The sequence below is a fragment of the Lagopus muta genome, chromosome 12 (assembly GCF_023343835.1).
Source record: "Lagopus muta isolate bLagMut1 chromosome 12, bLagMut1 primary, whole genome shotgun sequence".
Taxonomy (NCBI): domain Eukaryota; kingdom Metazoa; phylum Chordata; class Aves; order Galliformes; family Phasianidae; genus Lagopus; species Lagopus muta.
In genome coordinates this window covers 14,069,446-14,096,922 of record NC_064444.1, presented here as the reverse complement: position 1 = coordinate 14,096,922, position 27,477 = coordinate 14,069,446, and the positions used below count along the sequence as shown (strand labels likewise).

At 36.7% G+C, this 27,477-nt stretch overlaps 1 long non-coding RNA gene across 1 annotated transcript; it reads right to left on the bottom strand.

Annotated features, from left to right (window-relative positions):
- On the bottom strand, positions 1-25,432 carry LOC125699511 (uncharacterized). Its single transcript, XR_007379591.1, has 3 exons — positions 25,194-25,432; positions 25,023-25,101; positions 1-8,407 (listed from the first exon to the last, which is right to left on the bottom strand). It is a non-coding gene; the product is annotated as an uncharacterized LOC125699511 (long non-coding RNA).
- Between the last annotated feature and the right edge of the window lie 2,045 nt (positions 25,433-27,477).

Sequence of the window (27,477 nt, the reverse complement as noted above, 5' to 3'; positions counted from 1 at the left end):
AAAAAAAAAAAAAAAAAAAACCAAACACAAGACATCAGTGAAAAACAGCTAGTTGTGAAGTGATGGCAGGGACTGTTCTTGCTGATGTCAACTCTCATTAAAATCGAGCAGATTATTTCCACAGCGAACATGTAACAAAGCAGAAATCCAGGTGCTTTCCTACTTCCCATTCACCTCCTTTTTTTACTTCAAAGCTTGATTTGAAGCATTAATTCTTCCTTCAATAATCTGGGGAATGTAACAGAATTTGATAGGTGCTCTAACCTTGCTGCATACTTGGGTAGACTACAGTAAATAATTAAGATTTTGTTTCCTTGTTGACAACAGTATATGCCATAAATAATGACTGTAACCCCTTTCAGTGCTCATGGAGCCAGAATTTCACATAGGCTGAATGTCTGAATTTCCCACTGATAGAAATGCAGAGCATTTCTGTTAAACATATACAGCTTTTAAAATTTTTTATAAATATATTTTTTCTACTTAACTTTTCTTTGTAAGAAGATAATTAAGCCATTAAAATTAATTTCATAGCTTTATTTTAATAATGAGCACGTAGAGGAAATTTTAATGCTTTGCAAACAGTAAAATAACTATGGGAGGAGGGGTGGGGAGAGAGAAGAAAAAAGCTGGCATACTTCTAATAAGTTTGGAAGTTTGAGTTTATGATGCTGGAACATGGCTAAGGACTCCAGCTAAACCTGTAGTGCTTGTAAAATGTTTTCATATTAGAATAAAATAGGAAAAAAAAAAAAAAAGGTGATGCAATGCCTCTTCCTTTCAAATAGAAATGCACAAATGATACCTGGCTCCAGTTTTCTATCATTATTTGTTTATTAGCGTCATGTTTTAAGTCATCCACCTGAAAAAAATTCATTCCTATAAATGAAAGAGGCAAACTGAGATCCTGGCCAAATGGATCTTTGAGAAAACTCTGTCCTGCTCTGTCTGCCAAGCCAGGTAGTAGAGTTTGTGCAGCACAGACTTGGCAGGTAAATTGGGCTCCATAAAATCTAATGATCATTCAAAAGTATTTAGTGTAAATTTTTACTCTGCACCTGCTTTTCTAGTTCAGTGTGGGAAAGCATTTTAAGAGTTTAAGGCAAGCTGTTCTTTGAAACTAATTATTAGCATGGTGCCCTAAGCACTGTAATTAGTTTTCTACAGACAGGTGATTTTTAAAGACTCATCCCAAAAGCTGCTTCTGGCAAAATTCATTGAGTCTTTGATATCTTCTAGAAGGTTGAGTGCAACAGATCTACTCCTCACTTTTGCAACTTCAGACCCTGATGACTTCAGTTTGTCTAAATACAGTGATGCAACAAGTTGTACCAGTAAGTGGGAAGCTGGAAAGGTGCAATGAAGTGTTTGCTCAATGGCGAGTGCTGCAGAGGTGAAACCCAATGTCATCCCACCTTTCTTTTCTCCAGAGAAGTCACAGTCAAAAGGTCCTAAAACATGCGGCAGCAGCTTCTGCTGTTCTCCAGAGGGAGCGATCCTGTTGGAACTTCAGCAGTTCTGTCTCTGTGAGACAGCTCTCAACCAAGAACAAATGATCTGACACAGACTGCTTTGAGCACTGTGCAAACACACGTAGATTGTTTGCTAGATTTTAACACTGCTAGAGAGGAGAGAAAATGGGAAGAAATAAGTTGAAGGGGCTTCAGAATTCATTCTCCCTTTTTCCAAAGGACAGCATGATGTATTGGAGAGAAATTAAAAAAAAAAAAAAAAAAAAAAATTGAAATGTATGGTTGTAAAATGAACTACAAAATGACTGCTATCTTTAATCATCTCTTCCTTTTTAAAGCCACCTGAGACTTAATCATTTAAATTTTATTTCCAACTTTGAAACATTTTGAAATTAATTTACTTTATATGTACTGTGTTTTCCATCACTTTAAAAAATTGCTTAGGTTCATGGGGATGATGGATACCAAGTGAGATGCATGTGTGATAGAGAAAAGATGAATGGAGAGATGCATGTTTTTTGTGTTTTTTTTTCTTGTTGTTGCCAGGAGGAGGGGGAAGCAGAGCAGGCTATAAACATACCTTAACCTAAAAAATAGTTACATTTTAGATTCTGAAGTTTATGAGTCATATAAGGAAGCACCATTTTGTGATAAGATTTTTACTTGAAAGCAAACTGTATTCTTAAGATTACCGTGCCTTACCACGGAGAAGCCTGTACGCAGCACACATTGTATTTCACAGCTTCTAATCGTACAATATTTTTATTTCAACCCCTCATTTGATATCGTGGCTGTTTTTATGCACTAATAGTTAGCTGGATGTAAGCACAACTCTAAATAGCACGAATCTGGGATCAAAATATTCAAGTAGTTAGCTGTGGTTTTAATTACAGTGAGCTTGAGTCATCTTTTATTATGGTTTTATGGTAATAATTTCCTTCTCATTGGAAGGAGCTTGTGTTTCCATTAAGTGCTGAGCAGTTACTGTTTTTCCTTCACTGGAAAATGATGGCTTAATTCAAACTGTTACTTTGACTTTGTTTACAGAAATACACTGGAAATACTCAATGTTGGTCTGTTTTGACATTTAAAAAAATACTATTTTCCTTCTAATTAATTTATTCTTGGGTTTAGTTTTAAGTTCATTCCCATTATTGGATACATACAGCCTAATTTCTGCTATATAAATTTCTTTTACTTTTTGCGTGCTGTATATTATAGCAGCATTGCCTATTGATGAAAATGACATTAACAGCAATAACAATAACAAATTGTTCTATTAATCCCTTAAACCTCCAAAAGTATTAGGATTAAAAATTTAGTCAGGTGAAAAGGCTAATGAAACATTCCTATAGAAGAGACTAGACCCTGTTTTAGCAGATACTTGGAGTGTTTAGGCAGATGTATGCATACTTTGCTTCTAACTCTAAACTTAAAATGCTGTAAAATAATTTTTCAGGTATTTTGGACATCAGGGCTGCTGTGAACCTTAATCTGTAACCACCATATATCAATGCTTCCATCTGTGCTTTACAGCCAAGAACACAGTTGTGCTTATACAATTGAGGACACCACTATGCCTTAGGTAGAAGTTGGGTTTCTAATAAGTACCTGTACTTCTGCACATCTGCTTTCACATAGAAATTAGCATGTTGAGAGAGATTAAAACTTTGAATGCATAGCCTGAAAGAGCTCTGTTTCACAGGATGTTCTTTATTTGTATCTTAAAGCCTCTATGATTTGCGTGTACTCTTTCTCTGTTTGCAGGCATAGAAGTAGTCTTGATATAATAAAGCACAGATTATTATTATTTTTTTTTTTAGAACAAACTGCAGAGACTTTCTTGTACATATGAGCAACTCTCCTTTCCAGAGTTGAAAGAAAAACATAAACTTGTGTAAATATAAATCATAGGAATAGATTTATACTCATGTCTTAATTCTCCTCTGAGTCAAAGCTGCTTTGCACAGCTTTATTTCTAGCTGTTGCTGTAACTGAATGATCAGAACAATTTACCTCCTGCTGCACACACCAAGGATTGCTCCCACCCTCAGTGTACACAGGGATGGCACAAGCAGCACAGCCAGCGAGAAGGGGACGTGGCTGGATGCTTCCTGCATCTCCATTATGGTAGCCTGCTGTAATGATTCTGTGATTGATGATTATCTGTTATACTCTGGGAATCAGCCCAAATCTGTGAACAAAGGGAATAGTTGTGATTTTTTTCCCTTTCTTGTAGAGTCTTTTTCTTGTGCAGTGGGTGGGCCTTCTGTTTTGCAAAACTCAGAATTCAGATTAACGGGTGAAATTATTCTCCAAATAAGAGGCAGAATAATTTCAAACCATAGTTTGAGATCTGTCATATAAGATTAACCACAGCCCTTCATTGGAAGGAGTACTTTATCTAGTAAAAAAAGTTGGATGAGATGCATATAAGAGCTTATGGGTGTTAAATAAGCCTTCACAATGAATTGAAATTACACCTTGAGATAAAGTATTAATTGCTTTTTAATTATGATTTCCATTTACATAAATTGTTGTCTCTTCAATCAGAAAACATTGTCATTTTCAAATTGCTGCCTGAGCCTTCTGAGTATTACATGCTGAGTGAGCTACACATAAGTTCCATGAGCTGTAGTTCACTTTTGAAATACCTGTAATTATCATATTCAAATATTAGCACTCTCTATATAATTACTATTGGAGTCAAAGAAACAGGTTTGTGCTTTGGTGTTATTTTATCTTTCTCTATGCTTCCAACTGCAGTGTAACAATGAGATTTATCATGTGGATCTCAAAACACTACTGATGTCTCTATGATTAGGTTATGTTCTGGGGCTTGGATGTATTCAGTGTCCCCAGAAGACATCTGCAACCGCTGCATTTGTTCAAGCCTGTTTTGTGTGCTCAAACGTTAAAAGAATTCTGTTTTGCTGTTGGGTTTAAAATCCAACATGTTGCTGTGGACTGAAATGCAACAAATATATATTCTGCATATTAACTTCTGACTAATTAATATTTAGGAATGACAGATTGATAGTAGGAAAATTCTTTTTCTTCATAGCAGTATTTTGTAATTTGAAGAGTAATTTTTTGTTTTAATACATGAATTGTGTTAAATTACAATTTTTCTTTGTATCTGTCAGATTGTAAATTCTTTTTCAGAAAGAGCATTTCTTGGGAATTGCTTTGTCTTTTTTTCTTTTAAACAAAGCCTTGAGGAGCTTACTGCAGAGACTTTCACACCTGGCAGAATGAATTATTGACAATCATCCATTTCTATGTTGCGGGATTGGACAAAGGGAAGTTGCTGCTAATCACAAAATGATGAGCAAATAACAATTTGGAAGGCAGTACTTCCATGATTGCTTGATCCCTCAGTAGCTGAAAGAATAAATGATGAAGTTAGAAGACAAAGTCTCTTTCTTCCAGAGCAGGAGGATATTGAAAAGGGACTGTACCTCCTCAGTTGTTCTGATTGAGGGAAATGTGGAATACTGCAGACTACTGATGGAAAAGTTGAGTCAGAGAACTAGCTTTTAGTTTCAAACATTTGTTCAGATTCTGTGCTGTGTTGGAAAGGGCAGTTGTCTTGAAACCTTTATCTTGCCAAGTTGGGAGGGATGTTGATCTGCCTGAGGGGAGAAAGGCGCTACAGAGAGACCTGGATAGACTGGATCGATGGGCTGAGGTTAACTGCGTGAGTTTCAATAGGGCCAAGTGTCGGGTCCTGCATTTTGGGCACAACCCCAGGCAACTCTACAGGCTTGGAGAAGAGTGGCTGGAAAGCTGCATGATGGAAAGGGACCTTGGTGTACTGATGGACAGTCGGCTGAATATGAGCCAGCAGTGTGCCCAGGTCAAGAAGGCCAATGGCATCCTGGCTTGGATCAGGAGTGGTGAGGTGAGCAGGACTAGGGAAGTCATCCTGCCCCTGCACTCGGCTCTGATGAGACCCCACCTCAAGTACTGCATTCAGTTTTGGGCACCTTGGTACAGAAAGGACATTGAGGTGCTGGAGCAGGTCCAAAGAAGGGCAACAAGGCTTGTGAAGGGGTTGGAGAATGTGCCATATGATGAGAGACTGAAGGAACTGAGGAAAAGGAGGCTGAGGGGAGACCTTATTGCTCTCTTCCAGTACCAGAAAGGTGCTTAAAGCAAGAGCGGGTTTTGTCTCTTCTCACTGGTGACAGGACAAGCGGAAATGGCCTCAAGTTGCTCTAGGGGAAGTTTAGGTTGGATATCAGGAAAAACTTCTTTACAGAAAGGGTTGTTAAGCATTGGAATAGTTTCCCCAGGGAGGTGATTGAGTCACCATCCCTGGGTGTGTTTAAAAACCATTTGGATGTGGTGCTCAGGGATGTGATTTAGTGGAGGGCTGTTAGAGTTAGGGTAGTATGGTCAGGCCATGGTTGGACTCGATGATCTTTTAAGGTCTTTTCCAACCTGAGCGGTTCTATGATTGTTTCCAACATACAATGGCAATAATAAGAGAGACTTTACAGTCAGGATGTAAACTAGTGACACTAAGGAATAAAAAAATTAAATTATGAACTGTGTTCTTAAGAAAACGCTGCCATAAAAATGGTCTTCTGCTTGATTTTTCTTAAACATCAAGGTAGGAAGGAAATGAAAAGTATGAATGAAGAAAGCAAATTTATACAGGTGTAAACTACCACCACTTTCAGGTTGGATAAATGCACGTTGCTTGCTGGGAAACACAGCATTTCTTTCCATGGACTGTACTGTAGGCCAGAGGCAGGCTGCGTAGCTGGCCTTGTAAATTCAAGATTCATCCAGCACAGCTTAGTAGAAGCCATATGACAATGCTATGCTGTTTGAGAAATCAGTTTCCATAACATCTGCTATTGCAGCTGGTGGCATATTTCTTGTATCAGACGTTGCAGCTGGGTATAGAAGGTTCTTGCTGGCTCAAAACAGTAATTTAAGTTGTTCATTGTCATACTATATTCCTATATGGGTATATGCTGAATTACACAGTGTGAACTTCCTGGCTGGTGTAGCCAGTACCTTTTGGCATCTGTGTTATTCATGCAGATGATTTCATGTGAAAATGGACTGGAGATTTAATTGTTGATAGAAGTAGAGAAGCAGTGGTCCTTCTTAGGTGCTTGCAGAAGGAAACATAAAAGATTGTTATGGGCCATCTCATCTCCACTGTGCTAGGCTCTTAATAAACATTTGCAAATATTACCTTCTGAAGTAATGTTTAATTCCATTTCTACTTAAGCTGCTTATCACCTCATCTCTGCTATTTCACTATTATTTAGTTTGTACTCCTTTAGATTTCAGTACAACTCTGGAATATTTGATGTAACAGCCTATAAATGTTGCTCATGTGATTGTAAAACAGCATTTCTGCTGTTAGCATATAGCTTAGCAGCACAGTATATGTTATTCATAGCAGCTTATAGATGCATGTTGTAAATTTCAGCTCTACTTGTTGGCTGAAGTCTGATTCTTAAAGATAAGGACATTTGGTACTGAGTGCCTGAAGGCAATACCTTTTTAAGTTGGCTGACCACTAAGAAGATGAGCAAATGTGATCATTGTGGATTCCTTTTATCATTGTCAGCTTAATGAAGGTAGATGAAACCTTCATCGCTGATGCTGACATTGAGTCTCAAGAGAGATGAATCTAAGTCCATTTCAGATGGCTACTCACAACTGTGCTTTGTCAGTGCTCTCTGTATCTGAAAATCGTTGATCTGGTCCACCAGTCTTGCCGCTTTAGGAGGAATGATTCTCAAATTTGTGATAATGCAGAGACCATTGAGATCAATTTTAAAAGGGTGTAGATTTTGTGTGTGATTTTTCGTTAATATCATATTAGACTGAATCAGTATACCAGATAAAATCACTACTTATGTGGTTTGACACGTTCAATAGAGTGAAAATATCAAAATAAAAGGTTGAGAGAATGTCTAAAGGAGCATAAGGGAGAGTAAGTGTGAGAGCAACTTTAAAAAAAACTTTAGTTACAGTAGTGCTTTAAAAAGCCTGCATAAAGCAGTAGTAGCAATGGTAATTTAATTGAAATAAGGGTAATTCACCAAGGAGACCTAATACTTACTTTGACCTGGTTTTGGAGCCTGATTTACTTGTAAAAAATATTTGTCTAAATTTGTATAAATCCAAAGACAAATTCAACTTGTGCATTTAAAAAAAACTGTATCTGCTGTATAGGTTTCTGTGTTGCTTGTCTTTAGACCAGGAACCACAATGGTGACATCTGCAAGTCCTATTTCCTGCCTTTACTTCAAAGGCTTAGAAAAAGAGACATTGAGAACAGTCTAAAATGTGAACAGTTATACATGCAGAGAGTTAGCAAAGGATTTCAAACAGCAAAAGGAAATTCACTGATGCATCAGGAGTTACAATTACATCAGTTATAGTCTCTGTCCAGGGCTGTTTTGGTTTTGCATTTTTGTGTGTGTGATTTGTTTTGTCTTCTTTGTAAATGACATTTTGAAGCTATGTTAACTCATTAGAAAAGGTCCTATGTGTGAGTCATTCTCCAGACTGAGAACTGGGTAAATCCATTGTACTAAATCTGACCTTTATTTGCATAAACGCAATTTGACTGAAAGCAACATTACTGTGCCCTGTGTTAGCTGATGTTCCTCCTAAATTCTAGTTTAGTAAGATAAGTAATCATGGGATCCTGAGAATTTTCATTTAAAGAGAAAGACACAGGAATCTTTTCTATGCAATTAGAGCGAAGGAGTTGTGACCTGAAATATAATCCAAGTACTCAAATACCAAAAGCAAAATTATATACCAAAGTAACACAGTTCTTATAGTTCTGGAGGTCTGATTAATGACTGTCTTGAGTTGACTGTACCTTTCACATAGCTGGTGAACAGAATTCCTGTGTATCAATGCAACTCAAGTTTGATACGAGATGGTGCAGGCTGTAAAGAAAGAGGAATTTTAAACACATTTGCTTTTGTGTTGAAATATCTCACAAAGAGACATTTTTCTACAGAAGGATTTGGGGATTTCTTTTATATGTATATTGTTCTGAATATAATGCTTCCTACTGATTTCCATGGAAGCTACAACAGATTCAACAAGCACAGTAATGCTATTTGATAAATCGGTTTCTTAGCTACAAAACAGCGCTTTTCAACATAGTCACCACCACTAGTTATGCATTTTCAGCGTCAATGAGCAAGAGCCTGCATGCTATGCTCAGAAAAGTCTGTATCAGAAGAGGTAAACCACTGTCACTGTTGCCACTGCTGAATTGCATTGCCTACCTCCTCACTGTGCTCACATCCACTGGTTGGTCCCCATTCACTTCTTTATTCCAATATTCACCAAGGGTCAATGAATGTCATTGGGTGATATATTTTCTGCAGGGATGAATTCAGTGACACACGTTTGTGTCCTGTGCACAAGTCAGACACCATTTGGTCAGACTGATGCTGTCTGTCATACAGCAAAAACAATCAATGGAATATTAGTGGGAAGATTAAGCCTCTACTGCTATACCACCAACACCCACCTTTGACGTTGTGAGCCAATGCAATAGCATAGGACACACAACTTTCCAAGCAGTCCAGATTTTCCAGTATTTTGCTTTGAACTAAGCTACTGGAAATTCTTCACTGAGATATTATGTGCTTGTTGTTTAACTGGTAATAACTGTTCACGAAATTAGACAGCATTTTAGGGTATGCCAGTTTAGGCCCAAGAGGTTTTTTTCATTTGTGTTGGCTAGTTTTGTACATGTTGTGGGCATCTGTGGGTGCATTGCTGGACACAGTTCTGTGCACAGCGATACATTCAGATTTTGGTTGGGCAGCTAAAATGAACTTGAAAGAATGTGAAATCTTGGGCAGCACAAAGTAGCATTTTTATTGTTTGTTTAAAATATAGTTCTGAAAATATAATCTATTGAAATTAACAAAAGCTGAAAAGTGAAAGCTGAGTGATTTGTAATCTGATTAACAAGTCAGTAGCAGGTTTGGGCTGTTTTAAATTATTCTGGTCAGGACAGATAAACCCTAATAATATATCTGAGAACAGTGCGAAGGTAGAGAATGTTGTAAATACTTATTTGGAAATATTTATCTGGGGAGGAGAAAAAAAAATGATGAAAGAGGATGAGAGGGGTGGAAGGAGGAGTGTGAACGTGGAGAAATCAGAGATTGGAGGATGCAGGAGATGCACCTGAGAGTAGGCTGTAATTACTCTGACTGGGTTCGACTATTCTGGATGCTTTTCAAATTGAGTCTTGGCTCCAATCTGAGGTCTGCCCCTTATGAGATACTATGATACAATGGAAACAAGTAGCTGCTGAGCAGTAACTTTGTTAGGCTGTTTTCTGAAATGTTAAATAGAAGCGTATCCTCTGCTCCTTACAAAGATAGTTTTTAATATATTTTAACTCTTAAAAATAATTGTAAAACATTTAATCTGATGAGTTTATACATCTTATTCTACATAAGTAACCTTTGTAGCCTAGATAGCTTTTCATATGCCATACTAAACTATTTTTGAGATCAAAAGTCAAATATTAGACATATCTTATCCAGCAGCTGTCTTCAGTTTTTCTCAAATGCAGTGTCACATTTATTTCTTTAAATTGATTTCATACAGGCTGAGGAACTGTTTCCTCTGAGGGTTGATGTTACACTGCTAATCATGAGAGAGAATAAGTGACCTTTGTAATCTTCAAAAAATGCATCTACTTTAAATGCTCAAGTAATTCCAGTAGCTTTATGTTATTTACCGACTTCAAGCACGTGGATGGTTGCTTTTTTCCTGAGATCTAGAAGAAGTCAAAAGGAATTATACTGTAGAGAATTATGTTTCTTTTTCTTTTTTTCTTGTACCTTATTCACATTTTCCATTTTAGAGAAGGGATGAGAACACTGCATCTGAGGGTTTGTCTGGAATCGCTTTTTATCTGGAAAGGGGTGTCTGTGATCCTGTTAGGATCCACTGACTCTTGTTCACCAGAATGAGTTTGACTAGGTATTATTTTACATCTAATGCTATTGCAAAGCCCAGCGTACATACAAGCAATGTTTTGGATATTTTAAGAATTAAAAATGTTTTAATCTTCTCTCCAATAACACAAAACTAATTCTGTACTGTTTTTATACTGTTAAGTCGTGTAGCTGGAAGAAACAATGGCTCAACTTCAAAAGATTGTAATTGATAATATATTTTTTAAACAAAAATATAACAAATCAAAGTAACTAGAATGTACAATAGAAAAGTATGGTTGTTCAGTGATGCATATTAGCTAGAACAAGAATAATGACACTTTTTCTGAACCATACTGGCAAAAAACAACTGCACTCATGTTTTATTAAAAGCCACTTTCATTGCACTGGCTGTTTTTTCAGAAAAGTAATTTACATTTCCATCTGCAAGTACTTATTTATAAAATTCTACAGATAACTTCCAGTTGTCGGTACTTTTATACTATAAACTTTTTGTTGGTATATGCTGAAAATTTGTGTGTTGATTAAACATGCTTTAAATATCTTAGTTAACTTACAACGTAGTAGCACAAGGTTTTTATGAGATCTGCTAAATCATTTTCTGCCAACTTGCTTTATTTTGGCACTCCCTCAATGCTCTTTTACAACTAGATTTCTTCATATTTTTTTCTGTTCTTTTATTTATAGTTGTAGCTAAAGCATAGATTCCAATTAATGGATGAAGTACGTAAACACAACTTCTGAACCAGAAATACCAAACAGCAAAGCTGATCTACACCATATTTCATCACAGTTCAGATGCTTGAAACCAACTTTTTAACAAGCAGCTATAGAAGACAAATGGTTAAGTGGGAGATTTGGGAGATTGACCCAGAGAAGCCATGGAGTACCCAACTCTGTAGACTTTGTCAGAAGGGTTTTTGCTCTTTATATCGGATCATAAATAAGTGACTTGAATAAGCCCTTTTGAACTCATACAGGATGAGGTTTTGGCAGAGATTAATTTTCTGTTACCTCTGATGTCTTAACAGTTTGGGAAGTCCCTGCATCCCCAAATGTGATGTTATTGAATCTAATTCCAGCTCAAGACTGTAAGCCACGTGCTTGCAGGAAGTTTATTCCATTCCAGTGATGTTTGTAGTTAGGCAAACTGACTTTTACACGCAGTCCTTACCCAGCACAAGTATTAATGTCTGTCTGAAGTCTATTACAAGTAAATCAGTATGTTTGCCTCTATTGGCACCTGTCTTGCCTAGTTTCTCTATTTCTTCTGAGAGGCTGGAGCAAAAGAAAACTTATTTTCCAGAGTTCATATCCAGTAGATGTTACTGCCTTTGTTTCAAAAAAATATTTTTCTCAAGTAAAGCACTCAACAGACTGAAAACAAAATCAATAAATGGAAATATTTCCAGATACTTTGTCTCCAAGGTGGGATTTTAATTCATTTAGAAACAAAACTTATGAGATAGGCCTACTGAAGCATGAATATTAGCATTAAAATGCTTCCAAATAATGCCATTACTAGGTGTATTAGATCATAATTGATACTTATTTAGACAGCAAGATGGACTGGGTGAAATCATAGGGATCCTTTGCTACTGTTTTCCGCAGAAATAATGCACACAAGTTATTTGGACCCAGAGTACACTGCAGAAACAAATGCATGAAGTTAACGTGGTCAGGCAGGATCCCCTATGAACAGGGAAGAGATTGGGCTAATAAAGTAATTTAAGCATGAAAAGCAAGATACTGATAGTTTGTTTTTTATTTAGTGTATGGTGATGATATCACCATAAAAATTGAGATGTCTTTCTACATGGACTCTAGATGACCAACAGTACTCGCATAAATATTAAATATATTCTTAGTACTATCTACTGTCCAGTACAAACATTTAGTGCTGTTGTGTATTCTTTAAATAAGCAATTCCCTGATTGAAAAGGTCCCAGTAGTTTAAATTACGTGCATTGTGAAACAGATGACTGAAAATGTGTCAGACTTATTATTGAAAATCTCTGCAGGGCAAAAGAGAAGACAAATGCCTTGAGCCTGGTTTTTGGTCACCAGTATCAGTTTACATACATCACGGTTACCCAGAAATGGAGTAACTTGTGTTGTGCTGTTCATAAGAGAGATTTCAGGTAAAGATCAGCATGTAAACATCCCTCAGTAGATCAAGATCTTTGGCATCTTGAGAAGCTTTCTAGATCAATGTTTACTGTTCACAAGCATCTCTGAAAGCAGTTGTGATCTAATAATTAACCTGGTGCACTTTGTAGTGAAGTGCTGAGGAGGAATGTTTGTGAGTCACACAGAATGATCCACTGAACGTGACCCTAAAGTGAGATTTCTTTTCAGACATTTCTACAAAAACAAACAACTAACACTAATTCCAAAATTCAAAATATAATAAAAGATTTTCAAGTAGCCTGTTTGCCACTAGAGATTGAAGGTGAAAAACCGTCTTCTTTTTTAAATGGTTAGAAAAGTCTTAGCTTAAAACAGAAGGGGTAACCATGAAATCTCCATGGACGTGCATTTGGTTTGATCACATTGAAGTTCTCCAGAATAACAGTTGCTGCTTTCTGCTCCTCTTATACTGCACCAAGTAGCTTAAAGAGCCAACATTCTCTGAAGGACTCCATCATTTCTTGTTAGAAATTTTAAATCGTAGAAGTCTTGAGTTTATTTATATATACATAGCAGTAAGATCTTGAATTTGGATGTAATTTCTTTGTGTTTTGATAACACAGATATTTGCTTCTAATACTACAATAGCAGAAAAAGATAAACTATTTGTTCTGCGTGTTGCTGTTGTTTGTCAGCTAGGGCATAAATTTTCATGTTTACTTAAACAGGAAAATATTTGCACTGAGTAACATTCTTATGGATTTGGGTTATGCAGATATTATGTCATACTGGGAAAATGATTGTTTAGAAAAATACTTTGCTTCCTCAAAAAAAAAAAAGTTATCTTGTATGATTTTACTGGTGACGTTTATATTTGTATAACTGATGATAAATATTTAGTCAGTTCAGTCTGCCTCTATTTTGCTCCTACGTTTCTCAGGGATGAAGATTACAGGCATGCTAGTTTATTGAAAATAGGCAGGTTGGTGGATTAATAGTCCCATGTAGACAACGGTGGGCATGATGGCATTTCTGGTAGTGTAAAAATGTTGGTCATTCATCATGTGTTAACTGCCCTACTTGTGAGTGTGTGGACAGTGGATGAATGCAGAGTGCACTGCTGCTTCCCCAGGCAGGTAAGTAACGGATAGGTGAGAGGATGCAGGATGGGGATGAGTACTGCAGAAATGAGTGGAGTAAAAATCAATCGGTGGATTGAAGCTGGAAGCACCACAGATACAAAAGGGACAAATCAGAGAAAGGGAGATCAAATTCAACCTGTCTCCATGTTTAAATGAATTTCCAAGTAACTCTGTGTAACTATAAGGATAACATATTACAGACTATAAATTTGCTTGTGTTCATAGTGAGGCCACGGCAAGAATAAGGTTTCTTTACCCTCACCAGACTGCATTGAATGTTCTCTTAATTTCTTTAATATAGTGTGATCTTTGGCTGATAGGGTAGATTTCCATTCCTTGTGTTTGTTTCAGGTTGAGTGTATCACAAATCTTTCTAAGCAAAATAGTAGCATCTCAGAGCATGCTACTGGTTTGAGTTGCTTCTTTGTATGTAGTTATGTTGTTTAAGCCTTCTTATGCAATTGTGTTATTGATTAGTTGCAGAAAAAATATTACTTTGAGAAAACACCATATATTTCTGGGTAACCCCTTTTCCCTTTGGATAAAAAGTCACCCATTCTGTAAGTAGACACATTCTTGACTGAAGTGATTATGCTTGCTTATATTTTGCCTATCAGAACATAAGTTCTCAATGGAGTCTAATTTTACCTAATCAGAAAACACAACCTTGATTATTAACCTTCTGAGAAAGGTATTCTGTATACTTTTGTCATTCTACCTAACCACATCTTTAGTAGTTTTGCCTCTATTTTAAGCTTAGGGCTTACCAGTGGACTGTTCATCCATAGTGTGGAACAGTTAATGAACTAGGTTTTCATTTTACTGCCTTAAATGAGCTGGGTTTCAGACACTATAGATAATTAGATGATCATTAGAAAAAATGTTTCTTTTTGAATCTTTTTGGTCACTTTTAAGATGTGTAGTGTATTCAGAGGTAAACACATATCGACATATAAGAAGCACAGCTGCACTTTATAGGCATCATATAATAAAATAAAATCTCTAGGTGGCTTTGAGCCAGTATCCCTGTTCGTTTTACTTCAGTCCATCATGGGACCAGTATTTCTTCCCAAGAAATAAGATAATTTTAGAATTAATTTTCACAATGGGAAAGCAGAAGTTGTATAGCACAGGTGTTTCTATGATTTTGATGAAAGGAAGAATACCTAGCATTAAAAAATGGTACTGCCATCTGCTTACGAAGTAGCTTTTGGATACAATATAAAATAGTGAAGTTAGAGTTGGTTGGCTGGAGCTGTTCATGAGCTTTTTGTTATTGGCTATTGATTTTGTGTATTTGCAATCAATTACGTAGAATGGATTTATTTTCCTATCAGCCTGCATCTAAAGATACATGGCAAATTATTATAGATTTCCTGTAGAAGCAAATCTGGTAGTCAGATCTGGTGCACATATATTTCATTTCTTATTTGAGAGAAAACTTTTCAAGATATTAAGCATGCAACTTTATGCGACCTGTGATCTTTATTTTTTTCAGAAGTTGGTGATTTGTTCCTACCAACTGTGGGCTTTCAATTGGCATTTTCCTGGATTCCTGCAGGCATGGGGAAATTAAAGTGTTATCAACAGTGGAAAATGCAATATGATAGTAATGACAATTGTACATGCCTACCAAATGTCTACGCTTAACTTTTAAACACACTTTTAAAATATAGTTTTCTTTCATTTTTAATTTCACGAGATGGTTTTGTGCATGTTTCATTATGCCTCTCAGTACACCTCCATCCTGAATATATCAGGCAGGATTTGTGATGAATATCACTCCAAGCTGCCAGTTCTGCAAACATGCTTGCCTGGCCTGTTGCAGTAGAAGTAAATCCTGGTTACAGCTCAACTCCAGTGTATTTCCAACTTGTGAAAAGAGGATTTCCTGATATCAGCTAGACTGTGTGCTTTGTGCTGCAGCAGGATTACACATGTGCTGCTGTGAAATGTGAAATCAGAGCAGAGCTGGACCTCCCCTGAGAAACACAGGCTATAAATTGTAAAACCTTTAAATGAAGGGCTAGAAGAAAAAGGCTTGCCTTAGGTTAGGGTTAATTGGTTTTGGTACAAAGAGTTTTATGTCCATAACTTACTGTCTGTCTATCTATCCTCTTCCTGATTTCTCTAATGTTGTTTTGCTCTGGGGCAAGTTTGTATTTGTTTTTCCTGACAATGATACGGTTGAAGTTGAACTGTTCTTCAGCTGCTATGAACTTGAACTTATTTACTCAATATTTATCAGATCCTTGTCCTGAATGCAGATTCAGATGGATTTTTTGCCTAAAAAGTTTGTTTTCTGAATTAAATATCTTCCCCTTTTCTAACATTGTTTTTCAAAGAACAGCACTTCTTCCTTTCGCATTGACAAGTTGCGTCGTTTAGTGAATTTGTACAAAGTTCAAGTACTGCAAGCCTTGTGTTCCTTAATGATAGAGGAGCCTGAAAAATAACAGTTCATTCAAATATTGGTTAATCATAAATAGCTTTTTGGGGCAGATATGCTGGTTGTATAAACCAGGACAGTTCTTTTACTGCAGTGTAGTAATACTTGACAACTGACTTGTACGGTTAGGTTAATTCTTTCCACAAACCCAAAGAACACAAATGTTTTTCAAACCAAAGCATTCAACCTGTTTGAAATAAAGAAATTAACAAATAGCCTTTTCCTCTAAGACTTCAGTTGCCTTGGAAAAATCCTTGCCAGGTCCTCTTAAAAGTAAATCAAGCTTGAGAAGTCTCCAGTCTTCCATATAAATTAGCAGGCTATCCCACAATATTGAAATGAATTGATGCCAGAAGAGGTCAGAAGATGTCTCTCTGTATTGTAGTGACAGTCCAATAATTTCTTAGAAAAGCACCAAAGTGCAACGTCTTTCAACTGTTATGGATAGGGCAGAAATAAGAAAGTCACAGTTGCTTTGTGCAGAGAGCCAGAATTATCCCTTTTATCATCCCTCAAAGGCTGTTTAATCTACACTGACTGAAATTGGCCCAACGTATTAAAACTGCAACATATTAAAAATGTAAAACATTCCTGAAAGCAGCACCATACAAAATGAAAATGTTTTTTGTTTTTTTAACTACCCTGGATCTGATACCTTACTTTTATTGCTCTTCTGGATGGTTTCTGATTGCACTTATGCTGAAGTAGTCACTGGAGTTGTGTCTGCTTAGAACAGATTATACTGAGATCAGAAACGGTCAGTGTCTTGTGAGGAAAGTGGGGAGAAAATGCAGTGGGCTAGATATGCTGGGTAAGGAAGCTGCAGAGTGGGTGCGTTGCTTGTAGAAAGAAGGTTTATATTATCCTCAAGAATTAAATTTCTGCATCTTCTGTACTGGCTACGTGGCCATGCTCGTGTAATCCTGTGATATCATAATCAAGACCATAAGCAAAACCAAGCTTTTTGATTGTTCACTGAGCTTATGTCCTTGTTTTCTCTCGTGTGATGATAATGGTTTGCCGAATTAGACTTGGGTTTGGAGACCTTCTTAAGCTTAAATACTTGGTCATATGGCAAACTTAGCTTGGGCTAAGTGAAGTGGCAGTCTATATTGTTTTAGTATAAATGTGCATCCTGTGCATCAGCACCCTGTAGTCATTTCTAGTGGGTGCATCCTTCCCCTCACTTCCATCTTTGTCAGGATCAAACATAGCTGTACCTGTGCTGCTCCCGAGCTCAGGAGAGATGTGTAGCTGAACCTAATGTCATTCCCTGCTTGTTTGTGTGAAAGGCTCTGAGAATGTTCAGACACTTACCATGCTGGCCCCACCTGCCCTACGCCAGAACACTGTCCATAGCTGTTGCAAGGAGCAGGCTGCTGCCCAGTCTCTTGCTCAAGAACTGATCTGCTTCTCTGCAATAAATCAGGTACCCTTAGAAGTACTGTTCTGCTGTCAACTGTGGCCAGAGGAGATGAGATGCACAGTACATCTGGGCAGGAAATAAGCCCCAACATGTGGTCTTCCCTTGCCATGGGCAGAAAGTACATGGCCTGCTTCTCCTGCGTAATAGTTAGCTCGGTTGGAATGGTGTATTGGAAATATGCAGTTCCTAATTTTCTTGACTTTGCTAATTTAGTTTAAATCTTATATGCAATATGCTTTTAAAGATAATGTGGCTGTTTGCCCATAAGAAAAGTGCAAACGAAATTATAAAAGGAATAGAAAATGTTTCAAAAACAGCAGATACTCTGATTCTCTCTAGGTTGTTATTACTAGGTACTGCTTTTCTCTGTATTCTTTCATATTTGCTGTGGTAGATTAGATTTATAAATACTCCCACTGTCTTTGATTGCAGCTAGATTGTTGTGTTGATTAGATGAATTTGGCAGGCTCACAGCAGTAAGCAAAGTACAAACTGAGCAATAAAATGGATAGCAACATTTAATTTAAAAGATGTTTTTGACTAAAATCAGTAAATTAAACTTATGAAACATGTGGATTTTGTGTTGTTTGAACCATGTTGGCAATAGGCAAATTAAAAATAATGATTTATTGTACATAACTAATAGCAGTACACAGAGATGACAGTAGTTTGGGGCTATTTGGAAGAAGAAATTTTTATTAATCTCAGATAACTAGTAAGGAAACTGAAACATACATAGAAGTATGAGATATGTCTATTGGTCAATTGCTGAATCCAGTGTTAAAGGAAGACCATGAGTCTTAAGAAGTTTGTTTTTTCCCTTTTGTTTTTAGCCCTATGTTCAGTGCCCAATGAAGATGGTGGAAAAATCCTAAAGTATCTTTGTCATGTTCTATTGCTATGAATAGTTCTCAATTCTAAAGTTTATTTTAAGAGCTTTTTGATAGTAGATTTATCTCTCTTATTAGGGTTAAGGGGTCAGATTATGCCCTCAGTCTTATACTGATTACAATCCAGTGAACTTCCTTTGAATGGGCTCTTCCATTTCCAAAGTTAGAACACTGTACTGCAAGAACGAAGCTTTCCTGTGGTCAATTTCTTCCTTGTTAAAAGCATGAGGTGTTAAACACCAACTGACATGAGAATTAGGTTTTGTGCGTATGTTAAAAGATAGAGATTGCTCATCTGTTCATCCTGGTTTTGGAAAGGTCTGGGGAATTGCTGATGTTCTCAAACACATCTGCCCATTTTGCAGTTCGCACACAAGTCTTTTGATCATGGAAGGGATGTGCTGATACTCATCAAGTCTATGATTCAGTCTCCAATAGGACTCTTCCACAGGAAAAGGCTTTGGCTAGGACAACACCTAGAAACTCTTAAATATTCAGGACCAATTATTTTAATGTGGTACTGGGTTTTTGTTTCTGACAAACCCTTATTGACAAGTTCATAAAAGCAAATGTAAGACAAATGCCATTACATGAAGAAAGTTCTGAGAAAGCAAAAATGGCTTCCGTTTGGCATCAAAACTGATTGCACACACTGGTAAGTCTTGCTGAGCCATTATCAGATAATATCCTAAAGTTTGCTCCATTTTCTTCTGTGTGTTGATTCTGTGTACCTTTTGTGACCCCAAAACTTAGGAAGTGAAAGGATAGTTGATATTTCTGTTACATCTTGCCTCCTATTTAAGGTTTAGTATTTGAAAAGTCCATAAGTGCTTGTGAAGGCTGAATAAAATTTTGAATATAAGTAATGTTGCCTCAAAAGCAAAAATTTTGTCAAATTTGGAATATATTATAAACAACTGTTGAAAATACTGAAGAATATGACTGTTAAACAGAAGTTGTAAAATTGTATAAAGCTGCAAACATTTGTGCAATGGCTTCCATCTGGTCTGTATATTAACTGGTCTGATGTGGGTGAAGTGGAAGCTTCCAGGTATGTAAATCTCTGTATCTGTCAGTGGAGACTAAGGTTATAGTAAGGTTGAATATTCTTCCTCCTGTCATTGTCTTCAGCAGAAATTCAGCCATCAGCTCCAACAGGACCAAAGACAAGCCTCCAGCATCGAAACATAGAATTTCAAGCTATTGATATCACATCTGTTAGGAGCATTAATTTCACATAGGAAAAACAGCCCACATAAGTATTTTCTGATCAGTAACTGGAACTTTTATTCTATAGGAATGTCCAGTTAGTTCTCAGATGTTTAATGATTAAGTGGACTTGTGGTAACCTGGAATGTAAGTGAAAGGTGCACTTCTTGGAGTGTGAGCCAAAGCCTGTTAAAATAAATGGAAATGCTCCTGTTTATATAAGTGAACTTTGGATCAGAGCCTGAACAATCACTTGAGAAGCAATTTACTACCTGGATTTTTCTCAGTATACTGACAAGACTGTTAAGAATGCAGAGCATAGTGTGCTCAGCTGGCTACCTGACTATATTGAAGGGATGCTTACAAGTATTGCAGTTTTGAGTTTACAGCCCATTATTTTGTCATGTGTTAAATATAAAAGAATACAGAATAACTTTGTTTTGGGGGCAACAGAGAATACTTCCATTGTTTAAAATACCATCTGATTGAATTAGCAATCACCATAAGTTACTGCTGTTTTCTGAGCTGATTCTTAATTACAAAGATATTAATTTTTTTATTACAAAGGCACATTTTTTTAATCACTGTTAAATGCTGCACTTCATGAATCATGAGTGTTTAGATAAAAATGTTGTAACTAGCATGTCAGAAGTGTGTAATTTAGCTTGTTTTCTGTGATACCTTTTATATAAACCGAACTCTTACACTCATGGAGTAGCACATCTTTCATGAGTACATGCAAAATTTTACTATACTCCAGCCAACCTGAGTTTTTAAGATTTCTTTAAGGATTTTTCTTAAATGTAAAGAAAGATTCTTTACATTTACACATGCAGAATCTGAAGACTGAGGTTTTAGTTTTGTTATATCGTTGTCTCAATTATCAGAACAGTTCCATCTAGATCAGTGGGGAAGTCAACTCTGGGAAAGGGATTCACAGTTTGGTCCTCAAAAGTCACCTACTTTATCCCAATCAAAAATTCGTAGACAAAGCTTTTATCCTGGGCAGTTTGAAAATGCTTCACGTGTTGCATTTTCTGCTTTTCTAGTCTTTCAGTAAAGCTTATTGTGGTTGAAATATGCTGGAGATCGAGCTGATTCCATGCTTGGGATTGTCGGGACACCTTATCCAAAGAGCTGGAGTAGCATCAAGCATTTTGAACTTTTAAAGACGAAGCTATCTCTGAAGCTTTTCTCAGTGCTTTATTTAGCTATGGGATTTCCACTGAAACTTAATCATACATAAGGGGATTCTCAAGGTAATTTAAGAGACTATATTGATGTTCAATTCAAAGAACTCAACAAAATGCTTCTCAGCTGTGTTGAGGGGAAAGTTGCCATTGGCTTCAGTGGGAAACTTTGAGAACTGTACTGAAAACATCACAGGAAACCCAACGGAGTTTTGTGCTCTCTTTTTTAAGATGTCAAAGTGGGTTTGGAAGTTTGAAAATCCTTCTCTCTGGAAAGAGAGAAAAAATGTATTCATGACTTTTTTTTTTTTAACAAGGGGGAAGCAGATAAGGAGCAGAGTGGTTAGTGAATGGTACTAGGTAAGACCAGCACAAGTATAGTACGTCTGAAAGTGTTTGATGCTGGGGGAATAATTATTTAATATTTAGGACTATGCAAACAAAACAAATCACTTTTGGCCTTTCCTTGAAATCATCTGACTGATTTGCATTGATGTCACAACAGCATACTTCAAAGGTTGATGCCTGTGAAAAATCCCAAGGACACATACCTTGTGACTACTACATATTGCTGGGGGCCATTTCAATTGTTCCCATTGTGATGTGGGGAGTCTTCTACTTAGTTTCTTTTTTAACTGTTGATCTCCAAAGACTGTTGTTTGCATCTGTTTATTAAATTGCAAACTCAGCTGTGAAAATGGTTTTTATGGTGTTGTTTTATTACGATCCTGCTTAGAATTGGAGCAGAGCACAAACATGATAAATATTTTTCTTTGTGGAGGCACACATTGTTGGAGGGCCATTGAAATAACATGAAACTGGAATTGTTTGTTTACAGGATCAGATTCATTCATTACTTTGGTGAGGAGCTGTGAAATGTAAATCTCACATTCCACTGGACAATAACAGCACCAGCTTGAACTCATTTAGAGGTGTGATATTCCATTCAAAAGACGGCTGTTAATTTTATTGACCAAATTTTGCAATTGGGGTAGCATTGATATTCAGGAATGCTCCTGAACTGCTTTGCTTCTATAGCCATTTTGATAAGCTTTAGGAAGGAGAGGGGGTCCAAATTCTATTTAAGAATAATTCTATTTTGAGGAGAAAAAAAAAAAAAAAAGGAAAAAAGGTAGTTATATTGTTATTCTCTGTTAGCATTACTTCATGTTTTCCCATCTTTCTCATAAATTGTGAGAGTATGTGCAGGGAAATAACTACTGGGTATAAACACATTCTTTAGACCCACTGATCATGTTCTTATTTTACTTTTCAGTTGTGCATCTTTTAAGCTAGTGCATTCTAATTGTTTTATCAAAGTTTGGATGACTTAGAGCTGGGATTTGGTAGTGGTGTCTGGACTTTGTAAATTAACAGTTTAAAGCATTTGAATATTTAAGAAAGATTTTTAATTTGGTGACTGAAAGCTCAAGTGTACTTCTGCTTTAAGGAATACTAAGAAATTAAGTAAATTATGCAGGCAAGAACATTTAAAGCCTAACCTGGTTTATAAAATGCATGAGTAAGATTAACAGCAACCAAAAACTAGAGACTGACCTTATTAAAAATTGTTACAGATTTCAGCTCAGTGAGAGTAAAGGCTCAACATGAAACATTATGAGGGTACTGAATATTTAGCAAGTGGCTGTTCAACACTTTTATAAAATGCCCAGGATTATTTTGTTGTTTTTTAATTTGGCACCCCCAAAAAATGGTGTCCCAAGTTTCACGTTAGACAGTAACAAGGGCTTTTGTGTTGCTTGCATTATATGTTGCCATTTCAAAGTATTTTACTTCATGAAGAAAGAAAATCAGCATTGTTTTATCCCCAGACCTGCTGTCAGATCTTGGATTCATTTTGTAAACACCGAATTTTCTTTCCTCTGTTTTGTTACTATGTGTGATACGCTGCTGTCTTGATGTGATATTAATACAAGCAAAGTAAAATCAAAGAAAAGCTATCAAATGCTACTGCCCAAGTAGCCAAACAGCCTGAGCTCGTCAAGGAATTTGACACAGGGCTGGCCTTGATGTATTCCAGATAATGTCTTAAAGAGAAACATTAATAAGCTGGATACTTTACTATTTGAAGGGAATGACTTCAACTGGATCTACCTTGTATGTGGATCCTTATAGTTAACTCTGTTGTTTTTTGAGGAAGAAATAATATTTGCTCAGGTATTTTCGGGAAAAAAACTACATGTTTTTTTGTTACCGAACCGTGTCATAAAAATATCAGTGATGTCACAAAAGCTCTGTCATGAGGACATTTTATTGTGGATGAATTGTAAGAACCATCTGGATACTATTCTAATGATTCACAGGCCTCTGCGTGGATGGTACAGATGCTTCTTTTGTTGTTGGTGTGATCTTGTAAATAGTTAAAATATTTACCAAGGCACCTCTGAGCTGAAGCTATACCATTTTATTATTTATACCTTTTCAGAGGGACAAAAATGGAGGTGTCCACTAAATGTGATGGATTAGGCTTATAAACAGCCATTATTGCCATCAAACCTCACATGTCAGCTCCCCCTTTTGTGTCTGTGCATTTCTAAGCTAACCAGTGATCCATGCATAAGATAGAAGGTTAAGAATGTGCAGAGAGAAAGGGGGTTGACTCCAAGCAAGATGTATCTTCTGCTGATTAGAAATACAGCTGTAGAAAGGGGAGAGAAAAGAGTTTTTGCAACATGACACTCCCCTTTTTCATTTCACACAACTCACTGTTTAGAACCTGCAAATCACTAACTAGCAGAGTCACTTTGCTGTTTCATGTAACTTAGTGCAGCTGCCTTTTGTTTTCCCAAGATAAAAATCAGGAAATGCAAAAAAATTAAACAGGACCAGGGAAGAGGAATAGCAGAGGGAATGAGAGGAAAAAGGTTGAGCAAGTGACTTCACAACTTGTTGACAGAGCAAAGTGCCTTTTCGTTATAATTAAGTACGCTTTAAAAGCTAGACAGTAGGGAAAGCTAACAGCTTTTTCAGTATAATCCTTGTCAGTACCTTAAACTGGAAGTTATTCTTCCTCCTATTATCTGTGCAAAGAGAATTTTTGTTCTAAAAGTAATGAAATATCTTTTTAAAAATATTTCCCTTCTCAGCGAGAATGTTGAGCTCCTCATAGAAGCTTTTCCACTTTATCGCTTGATATTTTCTCCCCTTTCGAAAAAACAAATGCAGTTAAAAGCCTTACAAATATGAATCCCTTTAAACTTCAAGTAAATGTTGAAGACAAATTGTTTCTCGATTTTTAGCGTGACGCTGAAAAGTAATGTGCTACAGCCCAATTGTTTGTGTTTTATTTCATGTTATTGTTTCAACTAAGAACAAAATGAACTTGTTTAAGATTAATATGGCAGTGTGTGACTGCTGAAAAAGAAAGGCTGATTAAAAAACCACTTTTGATGTTTCACAGGATTTACCTAAGTGGAATGGTGATTTATTTAGGTATGTTTTTATATTACTGCATAGCTAATTTCTTTTTTGTCTTAACCAGAAACTGATTGTTGCAAAGGATTAGACTAACTTTACGCACAACTGAAAACCATCGACTTGCATGCTCATGGGCTGCAGGGGAGGAAAAAAAAAAAGCCTAGAAAATGTTTGTCTTTTTTCTAATACCTTGTTTGAGAACTTCAAAGTCAACACCACTGTTAGAACAGCTAAAAACTTGAACTATGAGTTAACCAAACTATCATTTAGAAGTAAGTGGTGAAGTTATGCTTTAATCATAAAATCACATGGACTGGTATTTTCCGACACTAAATCGTGGGTTTGCTTTAATTTCTAAAATGCTAACAATGGCCAGTCTAGTAATCGGATGCATTAGTATGCTGGTGCACTGACCATCCCGTCTCTATAAGTACTGTGATCTGAATTGCACAACCAGTGTGGCAAAGGTCCAGATTCAGTTGCCACTCCCACTGGGAAAGCAAAAAACAGACCTCTGTGAAATTTATGTCTGCAGTTGGTTCAGTGTATACATTGAAAAAATCTCATCAAGAGAATGGTATTCAGGCTCATTTTGATCAAATGTCATCGGTATCAGCAGCGTTAAGAATGCTTTAAAAAAAAAAAAGAAAAAAGAAAAAAAAAAAGGGAAAGAAAAGATTTTTTCTAAAACTTACCTTCATGTTGGCGTAGATGTAAAAAGGCAGATACTTTTGCGTGAAATAATCCAGGTCTACTTTCCAGTATTGCTGTTACCTAGCAATGCAAAAAAAAAAAAAAAAAAAAAAAAAAAACCTCTTCCACAAGAGAAAAATAACAGTAAAATGACAAATGCCCAATAAACTCACATCTAAAGTAGAGGAATAATTCCCATCTGTGACCTTGCAGCTCATGCCAAATTCTGTGTACTTTAACAGTCTGAAATTAGCACTTGGAAACATGAAATGAAATTTCTCAGAGCAGTGAGTGTGAGGAGAAATTCACGTCCCAGTTACTCTTAATTCATATTCTTATTTTTCTGGGAGTTCCTTCATAGCCTGACAGTCAAACAGACAAGGAAGGCAATTGATTTGTCCTTTCATTCAGATTTTACTTCAGGATGCAGTCAAATTGCAAGAATCACAAGTATGTTATTTAATACTGTATTACTAGTAAAGCTTTAACTTTCCTCTGAACTCATTCCTGTTCTGCAAAACATTGAAAGATGTTCTTGAATACCCTTCAGAAGGCCCCAGTCTTGTGACAGAATACCTGCAGTAGCTCCTTGTGGATTCACTCCTGCTCAAATGAGTGGTGGGATGTGGAAATTCTTTCTGCACTTACATAGTGTCCTGAAGGGTTAATGAATTTTTTTTTTAATCCTTTTTTGTTTCAAAGAATTGAGAGAGATGTTTCTGTTCCTTGTGTGATAAGTATTTTTATTAACATCTCCTGAGGTTCAGACTGTTCAGTTTCAAGTAGAAAGCAAAGTACAAAGCAAAAATGTAGGCATGTGCATTGTTGTAGTATTTTCATATTTGATCGTGCTTTGCAAATAGTTTTTTTGTCAGGCGAAAGGCACACATCACTGCTCTGATTTGTAGCTCAACTCTTTGCTTGGAAAAAGTTAAAACATCCTTCACCATTGTCTTTTTACAGCCTACAGAGCAAATGTTGGGTTATTCAGTTCTTAGACCTCCGGTTAGCTGGGCAGAATCTGGAATTCTTGTTGGTTATGATTCAGTGATCATACAGGCCGAGTGTATGTTTATCTGAAAAGAGAATTTTCTTACATTTCTCAGCCCTGATGCTGCTACTGTTGCATTGCAAATGTATCAAGGGGAAGAGGAAAGGGGCTTTTTGAAAAAGAAGCCCAGATTGCACTTTCCTGTAAGCTTGTAGGTACCAGTGACTAATATCTCATGCAGACAAAAGCTAGTTAAAACTGACTTGAGATAAGCATTCTTCTGCAGTGACTCATCTTCCCTAACAATAATGGAAATGTAGCCCCTGTTTATGAGATAGCTGAAGTGCAAATAGTAGTGTCCATGAAGCTGAGGTTAATTACAGGAAGGACTTTCATGGTAATTGCTAATAAACAACACTTCTCCTCCTTTGAATCTGTATTATTCTCTGTGAGATTAAGCTGGCTTCAGCAATTTGAATAGAATTTTTGAACATTTGCTCAGGAGGTAGGCAGTCAGAGGCAGGAGTGAGTAGTAAAAGTCAGCCATAAAAGAGCAGGGAGCTGACCACAGCTGACATTTTCTCCCATATAAAATGTAGAATTCTGAGCGGGTTCCTGAATTCCCACAGATCATCACTATCTCAGCATGTAATGTGCTGTGACCAAAAAGAAGCAACCGCTTGCATGCATTCAGAGATTACAGCTGGAAAGTAGTCAGGCTGGCAGTGAGCATGTCAGCAAAGGGGCACAAAAATATTCTTTACAAGGGCTTCTGCTTCTCAGGAATTTCTAGAAAGCTGATTTCAGCTTTAAAGTGTGTTGCACGAGGGACTAAGATGCAGAATACATGTGCATTCTGAAGTGAGATCTTAACAATTAAGCTTGGAAGCATACTGCTAGTATGCAGCAAAGAAAGTGGCTATGGAATTATTTTCTAACTAATATGATTGTGATGCTCATTTCATATAAGAACTTAAAATGAAACTCTCCCCCCTTGTGTATCAATACTTCCTAAATTCCTGCATATCTACTCTACTGTCTGCTGCTTTTGCTAGAAATGCCCCCAGAATCCCCCCAAAGGGAAGGTGCAGAAGGTGACAAGGTCTTAGTCTGTGCTCTTTACAATGCCACATAAGTATCTTTATCTTATCTATATTTGTTAAATCAATTAAAAGAACATATGGAAGTTAATCCCTGGCTGACTTACTTTTGTAGTGGGACACAGAATGAGCACATGGGATTTCTTATCGGTGCAGAAAACACAAAGTAGCTTTTTTGTAAGTGTCAGCAGATCAGATTTGTGGCTGCATGGAAAACAAGTCTCTTTTCTCTCTGATAAAATTATTCAACATTTATTTTAGGTGATTAACGGTTGAAATTCCTTTTTGCCACGTGTACTGCAACAGTGAAACAAAAATAGTGTGTAGCCTTTTTGGGGATGAAACTTATTGGCAGAGCTGCTGGAA